This window comes from Panthera tigris, chromosome C1, assembly GCF_018350195.1.
Source record: "Panthera tigris isolate Pti1 chromosome C1, P.tigris_Pti1_mat1.1, whole genome shotgun sequence".
Classification (NCBI taxonomy): domain Eukaryota; kingdom Metazoa; phylum Chordata; class Mammalia; order Carnivora; family Felidae; genus Panthera; species Panthera tigris.
Genome location: NC_056667.1, coordinates 39771823 through 39787913, shown reverse-complemented (window position 1 = coordinate 39787913; position 16091 = coordinate 39771823). Strand labels below are relative to the sequence as shown.

Sequence of the window (16091 nt, the reverse complement as noted above, 5' to 3'; positions counted from 1 at the left end):
ATGAGATTTGAGTCATTTTCAATGTAAATTTTCCCGATAAGTTATTGCTTGAAAGCCTCCATATTCTCATCTATAAAACGGGGACAATAATACCTTCTCACAAGGTTTCTGTGAGGCCTGAGTGGGATCACGTATGTGGAGCTCTTAGTACAATGCCTGGCATGAAATTACATCCACCTATGGCGATGCCGATGATGAACGTGATGGCTCACAGTCCACATTTCTGACCACAGCACCACTATCTACCCATCGCTATCTCCCTCAGCACTCTCTCACTCAGCAAGTGAAGGGATCCTGACCTGCCCTTCCCTAAGCATCTCTCCATTCTCAGCACACCCTGTTGAGACTCTTGTCACCTTTCATTTGCATATGCTATGACTGGCTTCCCAACCAATGTCCCTACCCCAGTTAAAGCTGAGAGAGGGAGGTGAAGCAATTCCTCCTCTTTCCTCCTGCCTCCCCTCTCAGCAGAGTGGCTCTGGAGTGGTTAAAGCCCTGGAGGAGACAGATGCACAGTGTGATCGGGATGCACTACTCACAGGAGGTGTGACTTTGGGCAAGGGACTTGACTTCCTTGAGCCTATGTAAAATTGTGTGATGCTTCTTCTTACTTTATAAAGTACTGTGCTGTTCAGTGAGATTGTGTTTGTGAATTGGTTAGCCCAGAGCCAGGCTCAGAGCAAATGCCTGATAGATGTTAGTTACTCTGTTCATTTTCCCAGACTAGCCCTTGTGCTTGGCCGTCCCTGGAGCCCAGAGCTGGGAAAGACTCAGGAGCTGCCCTTCAGGCCTTCACTTTCCAGTGGGGGAGATGGACACCTGCAGGAACAGCCAGAACTCAAGGTACCAGAGGGGATACTGTAGGGGCCTCTCCAAAGGCTTCCTAGAGAGATCCACACCTGGAGACGGGCAGGATTTGCCATGTGGCCTCTCATGGTGAGAACTGCATACATGAACAGAGATACTTAAGCCTGTTGCAAACACACCCTGATGTGAAGGGCCTGAACCCAAGTTTCCTGTAGGAGTCTGAAGAGGGAGAGACAGACAGAGACAGAGAGAAAGAGAGAACCATCAGAGGGCACCTGGCTCAGCCAAAAATGCTGGGAGTGACTTCAGAGCCAGTTTCTTTTTAGTTGAGAAAATATTTTGAGGAGACATTGTGTCTATTGTTTTTGCATACTTTATGTGATTTTATTTAACTGTGAGAAAGACAGTAATAACAATAGCTGACAAATTATTGACGATCTACTATGTAGCCAAGCTCTGACTAAGTGCTTTTCATGTATTATCTGATTTGATCCTCAGACAGTCCACTGGGGTTTATATGAGAGTTGTTTCCTTGTTTAACTGACAAAACAGAGGCTCAGAGAAGTTACACAACTCAGGATCACAGTTAGAACATTGCATCTGCCTGACTTCGGATTGTCAGCTCTTCATCATCATTCTGCTCTCTGGCACCAGGAGATCCAGTTTGCAGATGGGAAAACCAAGGATCAGAGGAGCAGCGATCATTTTGGAAGGGAGTTGCAGGGCAGTGGTGCCATGTGGAGGATGCAAGGACAGGTGCTGGGGAAAGCAAGGGAGTGGCATGTTGGGGGGGCAGCCTTCCAGGAACAGAACCAAGTGCCCTCCTCCTGGCAGAGCTTCCCTGCTGACAGGGCCCAGTTTCAGGCCGGCAGTGTTCTGTTGGTACAAAAACAACATTGTGCAGGTTCCCTGGTTAAAGTCTTCCTAATAGCATTCATATTTGCATTACACATTCCTGTGGCCTGCGGTGGGGAGGGATCCCTTGTTTTAATTTGGCAGAAACTAATAAGTCTGAGTGGAGAGACATCACACATCAGGCTGAACATGGCATTGTCACCCCCTCTAATTTGTTAGACAATACAGCCCTGCTGCAGCTTCCAGTGTGGACGAGGAAAAATAAACACATGTATATTAATGACTTTAAAAGATTTCCGTTTATCCAAGCGTGTCTTTTTCTTTTTATTCAGAATATCATCAGATCAATAATTAGTCCCCATACATTTTAATAACTGGAATTTTCACTTATGATTGTTTTTCATAATTTTGCATTTATGTTTGACAAGTTCAGGAACTTGTTTAGTTTGAAAAGGGAGAGAAAAAGTCAGGGTTGGTTTCTTCTTGTGTTGTGATGTCCAAAATCTTAAAAAGCAGTGGAGGTATGAGCTGAGAGGGGCTTGCTGAAATCCAGTAAGTCGCTTGGCCTGACTATGTTCTGGATGGTTGTAACCTTAGGGATGTGTGTGTTGGAGTGGGGGCAGGGATTGGATTCTTCATTATTCAGTGTTTTATGTTTTACTTTTTTAAGTTTATTTATTTATTTTGAGAGAGAGAGAGAGAGAGAGGCGGCAGGGGAGGGGCAGAGAGAGAAAGGGAGAGAGAGAGAGAGAGAGAGAGAGAGAGAGAGAGAGAGAGAGAGAGAGAGAACCCAAGCAGGCTCGACACTGTCAGCACAGAGCCTAATGCAGGGCTCGAACTCACAAACCATGAGATCATGACCTGAGCCAAAGTCAAGAGTCAGATGCTTAACTGACTGAGCCACTCAGGCACCCCAGCCCAGGGTCTTATGTTTTATAATTAACAATAAGCCCTCCTCAGAAGGAGACCCACTGGGGAATGTGGGGAAGCATTCCACATGCAGAAGCCAGCAAAGTGTCTTTAAGAGGTATCTTGGCCCCACACACTTCCAACTTTAGTCTCCTTTCTCCTTTAGGAAAAGCCATTGTCGCAGTAATGGTGGAAGGGACCTGCTATCCACCGACACGTAATTCATGCAAAATCCTTTCTGTATCACCATCAAATCCATGACAACCTTGCCCAGCAAATATTATTACTCCTCTTACAGAAGAGGAAACTGAGTTTCATACAGGAAGCACGAGCTATCCTGGGCCACACAGCTGAGAGGGCTCTCAACTGCAGTTGGCCTGACTCCTTTGTTGTGTCTTCCCATCCTTCCCTTGCATGTCATACTTTCCACTTTGCCATTATGACTAGCACAGAACAGTATTCTTCCAGGGAGCATCCACTGTGGTCTCTACACCAATGTGCTTCCCTTCATCATGGCACTGTTCTCTGCTGTGCGGATGTGTTGATGCCCCATATATGCACCTGTTTACATGATGTTTCCCACCTTAGAATCTGGACTTCTTAGGGTAAGGGCTATACCTATTTATATTCATTTCCAGGGTTGGAAAATAAATCTTTAAGGGAAAAAAGGGAAGGGAGGGAAGAAAGGAGAAAGGTAGGGAGAATGAATTATACTAAAATAAATTATGCAGATTCTAAAGTTGCAGCCTGTCTCAATGCCCCATATTCATGCCGAATGGAGAAGCCTCATTTCTATTTTCCCATCTTCTTCTTTTTATTTTTTATGAATGTGAAGGTTTATTTATTATTAAAAGCATATTATTATTTTTAAATGAACTAGGTGCTCTGAGTAAGGCAAAGAAAGCTATGACATGATCTTTACTATCCCAGACCTTATAATGGAGCTTGAGAGACACACATACAGGATCTGTTAAATAACTAAATAAGGGAGCTTATGATTCAGAAGGGGGACAAGAGCAGGGATGCACATAAGCATCTGCAATGGGCCAGGAGCTGGGCTAGGTACTTTACACACATTATTTCACTCAATCCTCACACTTGTTCAGTGGGCATGACAGCCCCCCTCCCTTTTATAAACAAGGAGATCACGGGTTGGGTGGAGGGGCTAAGTGACTAACAGAACTACCTGGTAAAGAATGGGGACCCAGGTTTGTCAAATTTCCAAAGTTTATTCTCAGTCAGGCTCCCAAATGAAGAGAACAGACAATACAAAGTAGATAGGTTACTAGGGGTAGTGGAAGCAGGCAGAAGATATCCTGTTACCCTTGCATCTCCTGGCCTGTTCACCTGCCAGCCCCAAGGTTCTCTTGCATTACCCAAGTCCTGAGCAATCTTGATGTTGGTGGGATGACTTTGGGGCTCAACCTCAAGAGTGGGTGGATTCTGGAATTAGGCCCAAGGCCCAAGCCTGGTATGTTGGATACCAGCTGGCAGCACTCTCCCACATCTTCCTTTGTCGATGTTGGCCCAGTGGATGCTTGCCTCAGTTTCCCTGATAGACCTCCACTATCCAACAGAGTCCTCAGCCTTGCCCTCAGTCTGTTTGGCAGACACACGGATCCTATAACTGGCTATTCCCTTTGATTGAAGGAGTAGAAAGCAATACTGTGTCAGCCAGTGTCTGGTTGAGAAGTAAACCCCTCTAGGTATTTCCAGGAAAGAGACTTTGTTACAAAGCTATTGGAGGGGTTGGAAAACAAAAGAGGAAATAAAGGGGGCGCTCCCCAGAAATCAGTACCAAAGGGAAGCCATCACTGCTCTTGGTCTAGAAAAGGAAAAGGGGGAGGAGTGGAGGCTTCACCCCCATGACATTCCTGGAACTGGTATCGGCACAGCTCCTACAACCCAAGAGTTCACACTCTTGTGGATAACAAAAGCCGAAAATGACATCAATTTCTTCTGGCCTTCTTATCACACACGTGTGCCTTCCAGTTGTAGAATCAGACTGGATCCCAGTGCGCACAGGAATCTTAGAAGTGTAGTTATAGGTTTCCCGCTCTACAGGTGCCCAGAAGAGTTTAGAACAGCAGGTATAGAGCTGAAGACCAATGACAATATCCAGGACAGGATGGAAAGAGCAAGGGTTTGGGAATCAGATGGTTTTGGGTTCATATCCTGGCTCTGTGTTAATGGGTTCTTGGGCAATTTACCTAACTTCCCCTGACTTAGTTTCCTCATCTGTAAAATGGGAATAATAGTAATTATACCTTCCTCATAGGGTTATTGTGAGGCTTAAATAAGATTTACACATATACAGCACTTAATACAGTCTCTGTCCATACTAAGTACTCTCTATAAATGTTAGTTGTTGTTGGCAGTAGGGTATTTCAGTTTACTTCTCTTTCATATACACACAATCCTGTGTTTCTTGAACTCCTTATCTCTACTTCCTTACCATTACAAATCAGTATCCACGTTCACCATCCATGAGTGCTTTTATTTATTTTTTATTTTTTTTTAACGTTTATTTATTTTTGAGACAGGGAGAGACACCATGAATGGGGGAGGGTCAGAGAGAGAGGTAGACACAGAATTTGAAACAGGCTCCAGGCTCTGAGCTGTCAGCACAGAGCCTGATGCAGGGCTTGAACTCACGGACCGCGAGATCATGACCTGAGCCGAAGTCGGATGCTTAACCGACTGAGCCACCCAGGCGCCCCATGAGTGCTTTTAAAAATGAGCCAGATCCTTGGAAGATATTGTACATTTGCAGAGAACCTTCCTGTCTATGCTGTACAAAAGTGGTACCCTACCCAAAACTGTGCTTTTCCTCACTCTCTTCACCCCAATTTCCCTGGTAATGTCAAGAAACTTAACAGGAATCAAGCAGGAGTAGAAAGTCTCACTATATGCCTGCATTTTTGATCTCCTTGATTCCCATGACAACCATTAAGATAGGGATTTTTGACTCTATTTCACAGAGGGGAAGACTGAGGCCCAGAGATATTATAGATTCAGGTACTACACCTCCTGCTTCCCACCTACTCTTCTCTCCGAGGCCCCACGTAGGAATTGCAGGGCTGGACTGCTTGGTGATGCTCAGCTCCTTTGAGCAAGTGTTTCCTGGGCGCCCACGAGTGGTGGGCACACAGCCAGGCAGCCACTGCCAAGCCCATCCCATCTGGAGTCAACTCACGAGACTCACGCGGCTAGGAGGGGGTTGGCAGCAGGAAGAGGACGGTGTGAGAAAAGAACATCTCATGCTCCCTTTGCCCACGCATGAGCCTCTCCTAGAGAAGTTGGATCCAGCCACTTTATTCTGCTTTCTGGCACTTAAAATGCAATATTGGGCTGGTTCCAACTCAATCCCATCTCATATGGGTTTATTGAGCATCTACACAGATGGGTCATGCCCAGGGTCTGACCTAGGGAAGCTTACGGTTGGGGGAGGTAGATATGTAACAGTAAAGGCAACACTGTGTGGTCAGTGCTATGTCAATGAAGCACAGGGCTTATGGGAACAGAGAACATGGGCTCCTAGTTCTGCCTGGGGAATAAGGGATGGCATCTCAGAAAGAGTGGCTATTGAGCTGAGCCTTGAAGGAGGCAGAGGAGCTGGTTTGATGAAGGAGTTGGGGGTGCTGACCCAGGCAGAGGGAGCAGAAAATGCAAAGGCCATCTGGGGAGCTGAGAGAGGCTCATGTGGCTGACACATGGAGGGCGAAGGCCCTGGTGGCAAAGGCTGAGTCTATGAGAGGCCAGAAAGAGTTGAATCACGGAGGGCCTTGTGAATTATGTCTGTGAGCATGAACCTCATCCTGGGAACAATGGACAGCCACTGCTGGGTTTTAAGCAGGAAGTGACATGGCCAGATTCATGGTTCAGAAATAGCATTCTGTGGCCAGAGTGCAGTGAGGAATGACCCAAAGCAAGACAGGCCACTGAGGAGGAGGTTGTTGCTGTGTCTGTGGCCTAGACTGGGCAGTGGTACAAGGAATGGAGAGAGGGGCAGATTTGTTCAGGAGATACTTAGGAAACAGAAACAACCAACATAATAACAGTAATCATAATAAGCAAACACATAGAACTGTCTCCATGTGCCAAGCACCAGTCTAAATGCTTGACATGTAACTGATTTAGTTTTCACAATAACCCAAAGAAACATAACTGAAAGGGTATGTATCATATTTAAGGATTAGAGATTATATACCTAGTAAGTAGTGGAGTCAGGATTCAGTCTTGGGCAGTCTGGCTCCAGAGTTCAAGCTCTCAACCCCACATTATACTGCCCTTGAGGTTCCTGTGCTCAGTGGCTGATTAAGCATAGGGTGTGAAGGGCAGGGAAGACTCTCAGTTTTCACAGAAGCTCACATTCAGCAGAGCAAGGCAGAGCTGGAGGAAAGCACAGAAAGCATAGCCTGAATCCTGTGGCTCGTGACCAGATCCCTTCTTTTTGGACCCAGCTTTTTGTCCTCACTTTTTACTATAGATTGAATGTTTATATCCTCATATGTTAAAAACTAACGACAATGTGATGATATTTGGTGGTGGGGCCTTTGGGAGGGTTCTGCCCTCATGATGGGGATTAGTGCCCTTTTTTTTTTTTTAATTTTTTTTAACGTTTATTTATTTTTGAGACAGAGAGAGACAAAGCATGAATGGGGGAGGGTCAGGGAGAGGGAGACACAGAATCTGAAACAGGCTCCAGGCTCTGAGCTGTCAGCACAGAGCCTGACGCGGGGCTCGAACTCACGGACGGTGAGATCATGACCTGAGCCGAAGTCGGATGCTTAACCGACTGAGCCACCCAGGCACCCCGGATTAGTGCCCTTTTTAAAGAGAGCACAGAGATGTCTCCATCCCTTTCCTCCATGTGAGGACACAGCAAAGAGATGGCTGTCTATGCACCAGGAAGCAGGTCTTTGCCAGACACCAAATCTGCTGGTGCCTGGATCTTGGGCTTACAGCCTCCAGAACTATGAGAAATAACTTTTGTTCAATTGTTTAAGCCATGCAGTGGATGGTACTTTGTTATAGCAGCCTGAGTGGACTAAGATACCCTTCCTGGAATCCTGTGGGAGTCTTGACATCGTTCAGGACCCTCAGCTCCTGATGAACCCTGGGATTTCTAAGCCTTTTCTCCTAAAGGGTTCCTGAGGACACAGAGATACTTCAGACATGGTCCCTGTCATTGACAGTCTTGCCGGGAGCACTCCTGCTTCCAATCTCTCCCTGTCCCCAGCATACCCCATTCATTAGTATGTCCTCTAAACTACCTTGTGAAGGACCTTTTATTTTTCCATTTCCAATATGTTCTGGACCAATACTTTTGTAAAATACAATAAAAATGTCTCAGCAATGTCAAATTGCTCTAAAGGTTTCTAAGTCCTTGCTCTCACCTTTTCTTGATGTACTTCTCTCATTGTGGACTGGCAATAGTTCATGGATTAGCCCCAGTTCACAACCCATGCTTTGTTGAGCACTGCTCAAGTCTCTGACTCCAATTCCACTGCCACCACTCTAGACTAAGCCACTTACCACTTGCCTAGACTTCTGCAGTAGTCTTCTAGATGGTTCACCCTTATCACATCCTGGTTGTCTCCAATCATTCTGCGCCAAGTAGCTAGAGGAAGCATTGCAGCCCATAAATTGGGCCATGACACACCCTTGTAACCCTGCTGGGTCTTCCCATTTTCTTTGGGGTGGTTTGTGATGGGCCCATTTCTACTTCTTGCTTTCTATTTAAACTCTCACTTTCCTACTCATTCACACACATTAGGCTCCACTTCATACCAAATTGGTATAGTTTTTAAAAATGAATGTACTCTTTCATGCCTCAGGGCTTTTGCACACTTTGTTCTCTCTACATGGAATGTGTTTTATTAGACATTCATTCATTCTTTGAAGCAATACTTCTGGGACACTCACTATAAGCTAAATATCATGCTAAGCACTGGCACTGCAAAGGTGAAGACAATACAGCCCCTGCCCTTAGGAGCCCATGATCATAGGGAGAGAGATAAGTTGACAAACACTGACCACATAGTGGAGCAAGGCAGTGACAAAAGAAAGCACAGGGCAGTGGGAGTTCAGAGAAGGGTTTCATAACCCAGACTGGGGTAGGCAAAGGCTGGAATAGGTAGCCCTTGGAAAAATCACCAACGAATCATTCAGAGCTCTCCCAGCAAGGGCAAAGGTCGGGATGAGGAAAGGTGATCTGGGCTGAGGAACAGCCTACGCAGAGGCTCAGAGGTGGCAGGCAGGGAAGGGGGGTAGAAGCACAGCAAAAGAAGTTTTCCTCATTGCTCAGCTGTCAGGCCTTTTCCCATGTCCTAAGGACACAGCACTGGTGCCAACTACCCCACACATAAATACACACCTATAGACTTAAATACACACAAATGTCAAAACATATATTGAAAGCCTTAAAAATATTATCCTAAGTGAAAGGAGCAAGACACACAAGGTCACACATTGTATGATTCCCATTTACATGAAATATCCAAAAGAGGTAAATCCATAGAAACAGAAAGTAGATTAGTGGTTGCCAGGGACTGGAGGGAGAGGGAGTGTGGAGTGACTGTTTAATGGGTACAAGGTTTCCCTTTGGGGTGATGAAGATGTTTTGGAACTAGATGGATGTGATAGTTGCACAACACTGTGAATATACTAAGTGCCACTGAACTGTACAGTTAAAATGGTTAATTTTATGTTATGTCAATTTTACCTCAATTTTTAAAAAATGTATGGAAGCCCATAGACATATTCATTCCACAAACATTTACTGAATGCCTCCCATGTGCCAGGCACTGTACAAAGCACTAGAGATTCAGGGATAATTCCTGCCCTGAAGGACCCATACATGTAAATAGAAACACAGATATGAACCCATGCAGACAAAAATACATGCCTCATGAAGACATACAGACATATTCACTTAACATTCACTTAGCAAATATTTATTGAGTGCTTACCACGTGTCAGGCAATAGGCCAGATGCTGGGCCTACAGTGGGGAACAAATAGACATAATTACTGTCCCCATGGCTTAAGGACACGAACACATAATCATCTACAGAGGCACACCCAAACTGAAGTACATACACACACACACATACCTAAACAAGGACACATCGCAGCCACATATGTTTTGGGTGGAAGAAATGAGCAGTAACACGCAGGCAGGCAAGCATAGCCCCCCATGCTCCCTGACGTGCACACACATCCCTCATGCAATCAACGGGAATTCCATTAAAAGGCAGATTAAAACTGGCTTGAGATTTCAGAGCCTTCTCAGGAGAGGGGAATAAACAGGCCTCAGTAGAAGGGCCTGGAGCATTGAGGGGAAAAAAAACCCCAAGTCTCACTTAAGTGATTTTTGGCAGAAATCAAATTAACGGCGAGACTATGGACCGCTGACAAGGTGCTCCATCATGCTCTGCTGTGTGAATGTGTTTCTTAGACATGTTGTTTTCATTAGCACTTCATTTGATAATGATAAATGGCATTTTCATTTGAAAGGAAAATATTAAAAAGTTCTGATTTGCAAGAGCAAGTTAGAATAAATGATATTATTATGTTCTGTCACTTGTTTGGCTCAGAGAAAAATAATAATAATGATAACAAAAAACCCCAACAGCTTTCCCTGCTGAAGAAACACAAACATTTTATTTCTCCAGTGAGCCATTTGCTCACCATCAAATCTGTCCTTGGTGCAGAACCTGCCGAAAGAAGATGGTTTAGGATGGTGGTAGAGAAATGCTAGACATCAAAGGCCATTAGGGTGACCTTGGGAAGTCCTTGGGTCCTTGTGCGCTAGGAGGGGGAGGGATTGCTCATTGGCTGAGGCTCTGTTGGGACCTGGGATGCACTTTCTTGCTTTTGGGTTAGATTTCAGCTTTCTTTCCACCAATTTATAGAAGCCCAGCCTCCTCTGAACTTACTTCAAGCACCCCAGAGTCATGGTGGTTGACCAAGTCACTGCCCTGCTTACAACCCGTGAAGGGCTCCCCATCAACTCCTTAGACTGGCATCCTAGGCCCTTGGCTACTTGCCCCTGCCCCCAGCATCAACTCACAAATTCCCCCACACTCACTTTATGCTATAGTCACTCCATACCATCCCTTGCATATGCTTTCCTTTCTACCCACATGGCACACAGAGTCTCTGGACATCTCCAGTGAATTCCTACTCATTCTAGCATCTCCCTGTGAGATCTTGTCTGAACTGTCTTCCATGAAGAGGCCTTATTATTGCTTCCCAAGTCTTATTTTTATGTACCTTATCACTGGTGTGAATGCATGAAATGGCCTGGTACAGATGAAAAGCTGCGAGTTATTGGCATGGTGGTGCATTTGGTGCAAGCAGGTGTGGTGAAAGGGAGTGCTGGGGTTGCAGCTGGCCCTAGCCTGTATAGGGCTGGGTGTCTTCAAAATCTCTATGGCCTTGCCTATCCCAAGCTAGTGAGTGCTCCCTACTCTGGCTCCCACAGAACTCTGGACTATCCTGCCCTGTGATCAATCACATCTTAATGTTTGCAGCTTTCTGGGTCCATAGTTTTGCTCCTTTCTTGCCCCTGGATCGAGAGCTTCTTTAACACAGGGTCTGCTTGTGTTCTCTTGGTGCTCCCAGGGTCTGGCTCAAGTTCTGCTCAAAGTGAGTATCTGTTAGGTAATCAAGTGAGGAGATGATGGCATGATGGCCTCTCTGAGAAGGGCCTGTCACCTAAACTTAAGTAGAAGTTGTGAAAGTTGAAGGCTGGGGAGAATTGTTGTTGTTTCGGTGACTTTGTTCCTGGTATTTTTTCATATCAATAATGTAACCTTTCTTTTCTCCAGAGGTGAATCAGAGTCAAATAAGCTTGTTTGAAAACCTAGCACAGCTCGGTGAGGGTCGATGGCATTAGCATGCATTGGGAGATTTCCAACGTCTGGGTCAGCCTAGGCAACGGATGACTTTCCCTTCTGTCTCCTTTGTTGTAGAGGGAGCTTGGCGTGAGGGGAGAGGGCTGAATCTGCTGCCTCTGGATGGAGTGAGAGCTTCTCAAGGTCAGTGACCACAATAACACAGGACTTTAAGGCTGTCTTTGGTCTTTCTTCCTAATCACTTGACTATTCACTGTCTCATTAGATGGCCTCCAAGAGCCCAGTTCAACTAACATGAGATGAGCTCCCACAAAGTGCCAAATACCCTACTGGGTACTATTGACAGGAGAGATAGTACACATCCTATTTTATAGATGAAGAGGCTGAGGTTCAAAGAAGGGAAGAGTCTTGTCTAAGGTCACACAACTGGATGGTGGATGAATCAGGACTAGACTCCAGGTCTGTCTTGCTCTTACCTAGGTTAAGGGTCTCCTTCTCCCATAGCATCCATAGGTATTGAGCCCTGGAATGGGTGCTGGGGGAGTTAAAGGGCTGAGTTAGTTTTGGATATTGGGACAGATAAGAGAATTTGTAGCCCGGCTGAAACTGAAGGTCTCCATAGCCAAGCCCTACTTCTGTCTCCAAAAGTACTTCTGCCTCCTCCCTGCACATCCCACATCTTGACCTGTACTCCAGTCACAACTAGGAGTTCTCTAAGCTGACCCTGCCACCTTCTCCACCCCATGTCTTTGCTCAAGATGTCCCTCCCACTTGGCAAGCTCTTCTATCATCTTCACCTGTTAAGGTTCCTAACATCCTTTAGGATCCAGCTCATATCTCATCTCCTCCAAGAAACCTGCCAGCTGCATATGGTTTGTTATCCCCACAGCACTATGAGCCTTGTGGACGTGGATTTCTTGAACTATATCTGACACATAATAAGTGCTCAATAAATGTATATGTAATGACAATAACCATAGTATGTTCACTATTAACATGATAACACTTGGGCTCCTGGTTGGCTCAGTCGGTTGAGCGACCGACTTCGGCTCAGGTCATGATCTCATGGTTTGTGAGTTCAAGCCCCGCATCGGGCTCTGTGCTGACAGCTCAGAGCCTAGAGTCTGCTTCAGATTCTGTGTCTCCCTCTCTCTGACCCTCCCCCATTCATGCTCTGTCTCTCTCTGTCTCAGAAGTAAATAAACATTTAAAAAAAATAAAAAAAAAACATGGTAACACTTGCAAAATTTGTCTAGAATGGTGCTTCCAACCAACTTTGGGTCACCTCCTTTGAGAATCTGTTGCTGGGAGTCACAGACCCTCCTGCCACAAAAGCACAGAGGAGTAACATCTTATGCAGAGGTTAAATTCTAAAGATGGTCTGTGAGGGAAAAATCACATGTAATGGAAATTATTCTTGAAAATCCTTTGAATTTCCCCTAAAGTCCGGAGCACATAGTCTACACAGCAGTTAGTTGGTTTACATTTGGAAGCCATGTAGTATAGAAAAGCTTTTCTTTATAAAATGGAATCACCATCCACACAGCAAGATGTTTACCTATAAAAGAGGCATGAAGAAAGTCACATTTTTTGCAGGACCAGCATATTTGTGCCTTTACATACAAATTTTAGCATCATCTTTAAGGGGTTCATGGACCTCAAAGCTCAGGCATGAACCTCAAGTTAAGAACTTTTGATATAGAGCTTTAAAATGTGCTCTTACCATGCAGTAGCTTCTTTTAACCCTCAAAGCCATCCTTTGAAATGGATTTCATTGATACTATTGCTACTTTATAGATGAGGAAATTGAGATTCAGAGAGGGAAAATGAATTTTAGTTCGAAGACCTGGTCTCTTGTCCAATGACTTTGTCCAAAGACTCCTCATTCAACTGCTTTGATGGCCACCTTGGAGGGTTGTACTGATCCTTTGTCCACTTGTCAATGGAAAAGGAGGATGTGTGACCTTAGACTAGTTACCTAACCACTCTGAAACTCAGAAGCTCTGTTTGCAAAATAAAGATAATAATATCCACTGAGTAGTGTCCTTGTAGGATTAAATGAGCCATTAGATATGAAATTGCCTGGCAGGGTGCCTAGGATGTTGCAAGGGCTTCCTAAGGGTTAGCCTTTCTTCTCCATCTCTGCTGGCACTCCTGGGAAATCAAACAGATAAAAGTCTTCCTCTGCACAGTGTCATCTCCCCTCCTGACCCCAAAGGTCTTCAAAGAGTTAGAGTCCTGAGCAAAACTGCTTAAGAATATGCAAATTATTTTTCTTGTCTTTGAAATTTCTGGATTCTCAATGCCATTTATTGAGCACTGAGTGGAGAGCAGAAGAGCAGGCACCAGAAGTCTGTTCATCACATATTTTGTGTGACTTTGGTTAAGTGTTTTCAATTCAAGAAGTGCTTATGGAAAAATAAATGCCTCATTCAGGCTTTCAAGGTCCTTCATCTACCTCTGCTTGAGCCCTCCAATGGCTTCCCATTTCACTTAGAGTAAAAGCTCAAGTCTTAACAAGGTCGTATGGAGCCTGGATTAGTCAGGGTCCAGCTGGCAAAACACAACTCACACCAGGTAATCTAGTAGAGATCACTTAATGCAGGGAGTTAGTTACAGAGGTATTAGAAGAGCTAAAAGAGCAACCAAGGAGGTGAGGCAACTGTGAGATTAGCAAATGAAGGGGCTGCTACTTTCCCTAGGGATGCAGGAATAAAGGGAGGGGCCCAAGGACTGGAGCTGTTCCACCAGAGTCTGAACCTTGGTAGGCTTGTCTGGTGGGAGCTGGAGCCATGGGGGGGGGGGGGCAGTAGCCCCTGCTAGATATACCACTTGAAATAGAGAGAGTGAGAGATATACTTAGCTTTTATTCCCTCCCTCTCTAATCTGCTAGTGCCTCCCATTGGCCAAATGTAACCAGAAGCCAGAGGGCAAGGGAAAAGTACAGAGAAGAATGATATGAGAGGAAACCAGCCATTGATGGCACAGGACCTTTACAATATGGTGCACCCCTCCTCAGTCTCCTATCATGTCTCTGGTCTCTGGAATCATGTTGGAAATCTCACACTTTGCTCACTCTACTCCAGCCACATTGGCCTCCTCAGGATTCTTTGGATACTCCAGCCCTCTACATTTGCTATTCCTTCCATCTGGATTTTAACCACTAGATATCCACATGGCTCCCTTCCTTGCTTCTATCTCTTTCTAAGAGGGGCCTTCTCTGACCATCCTAATTAAGTTTCCACTCTCCTCCCCCACTCCTTATCTCTTTGTTGCTGTATTCTTCTCTCTAGCTTTTATGACCATTTAACATGTATGTATGCATATAGTTTTAGTGTTCACCTCCTTTCTCTAGAATGTAAACTCCATGAGGGCAGAGATTTTTTTTCTGCTTTGTCTACTGCTGTATCCCCAGTCCCTAGAACAGTGTCTGGAAAACGGTAAATACTCAGTATTTGTTGAGTAAATGAATGGATGAAACAAGATCCAAATACTCCCTCATTTGTATTCATTTGTTCATTCAATAAATTCTCATGCAGTGGAGGGATTGAAGCAGGAAATGTAAGGAAGCAGTCTGAACAATTAGGATGCACTTCTGTTTCCCCATTCATAAGACACTGGGTTAGAGCAGGAGACCTCAAAGGACCCTTCCAGCCTCACCATTCTACAAATTTAAGAGTATTTCCCTGGCAGAAATACTTGGAAGATAAAATTAATCCTCTCCTTAATCAGCGGTTCCCACCTCTGCACGTGACTTGTCAGGGGAACTTTTCTCTGATACTCACATGATGTGGGAACTTGTCACATCTTCCATCTCTGGGAACATCCTCACCTGAAATTGAAAGGTAAATATTTCAGTTGTGAGTCTCTCTGTCATGACTCAAATAATTTTAAAATTGCTTAGATGTCTTTGCCTAACAATGTTCAGATTGTTCTAATGCAGGGGAAAACGGTAGTTTTAGACACAGTAATATTGATAGCAGCTAGTAATTTCCATGTATTTCTCACAGTTATTGGCACTGGGAGGATTATCAAGGAGAACTTTTTAGTTATTAAATAGATGTTCTATGTCAAGGAACTAGCATAGCACCTGGCAATAGAAGGTGCTCACTAGATAATGATGTTTTCAATCATTATTTTCATGGAGTTGGGCTGGAAAATGCTTATTTCCTGGATGCTATAATGTCATCAGGGATCCCAGCTCAAAGGTCCTCAGTAGACCACTTTAGAGCTTAGGGCAATTCACTGCAAGAGTGGCAGAATGTCTGTATAAATGAATTGAAGGTTTATGACTAGGGGTCAGAGGACAGACAGTTCAGTGTTGGCACAATCTTCCTCTCATTCATTCAGCAGATAGTCTCTAGTGCCTTTGTGAGAACAGAATTCCATCCCTGCCCTCAAGCAGCTCCTCATCTAGTCCAAAGGACAATATAATGTGCTGTTAACATCAGTTAATGGGTCTCAGTGCAATGGTAGGGGAAGGTACAGGGTGTTTCCATGAGTATTTAGAACATCAAAGGTGTTAGGGTACCTGGGTGGCTCAGTCAGTTAAGTGTCCAACTTCAGCTCAGGTCATGATCTCATAGCTCGTGGGTTCAAGCCCTGCATCAGGCTCTGTGCTGACAGCTCAGAGCCTGGAGCCTGCTTGGGATTCTGT

The 16091-nt window shown here is 44.9% G+C and overlaps 1 long non-coding RNA gene across 4 annotated transcripts in view; it reads left to right on the top strand.

Moving 5' to 3' along the window:
• LOC102963528 overlaps positions 1 to 16091 on the top strand; it is a 104587-nt gene that overhangs the window by 43928 nt on the left and 44568 nt on the right. For 3 of the 4 annotated variants that reach the window (XR_006221411.1, XR_006221409.1, XR_006221408.1), the window contains exons 3-4: positions 723 to 843; positions 11552 to 11617. This is a non-coding gene — a long non-coding RNA (uncharacterized LOC102963528). The remainder of the gene's footprint in view (positions 1 to 722; positions 844 to 11551; positions 11618 to 16091) is intronic. The other variant, XR_006221410.1, reaches the window with a different exon arrangement.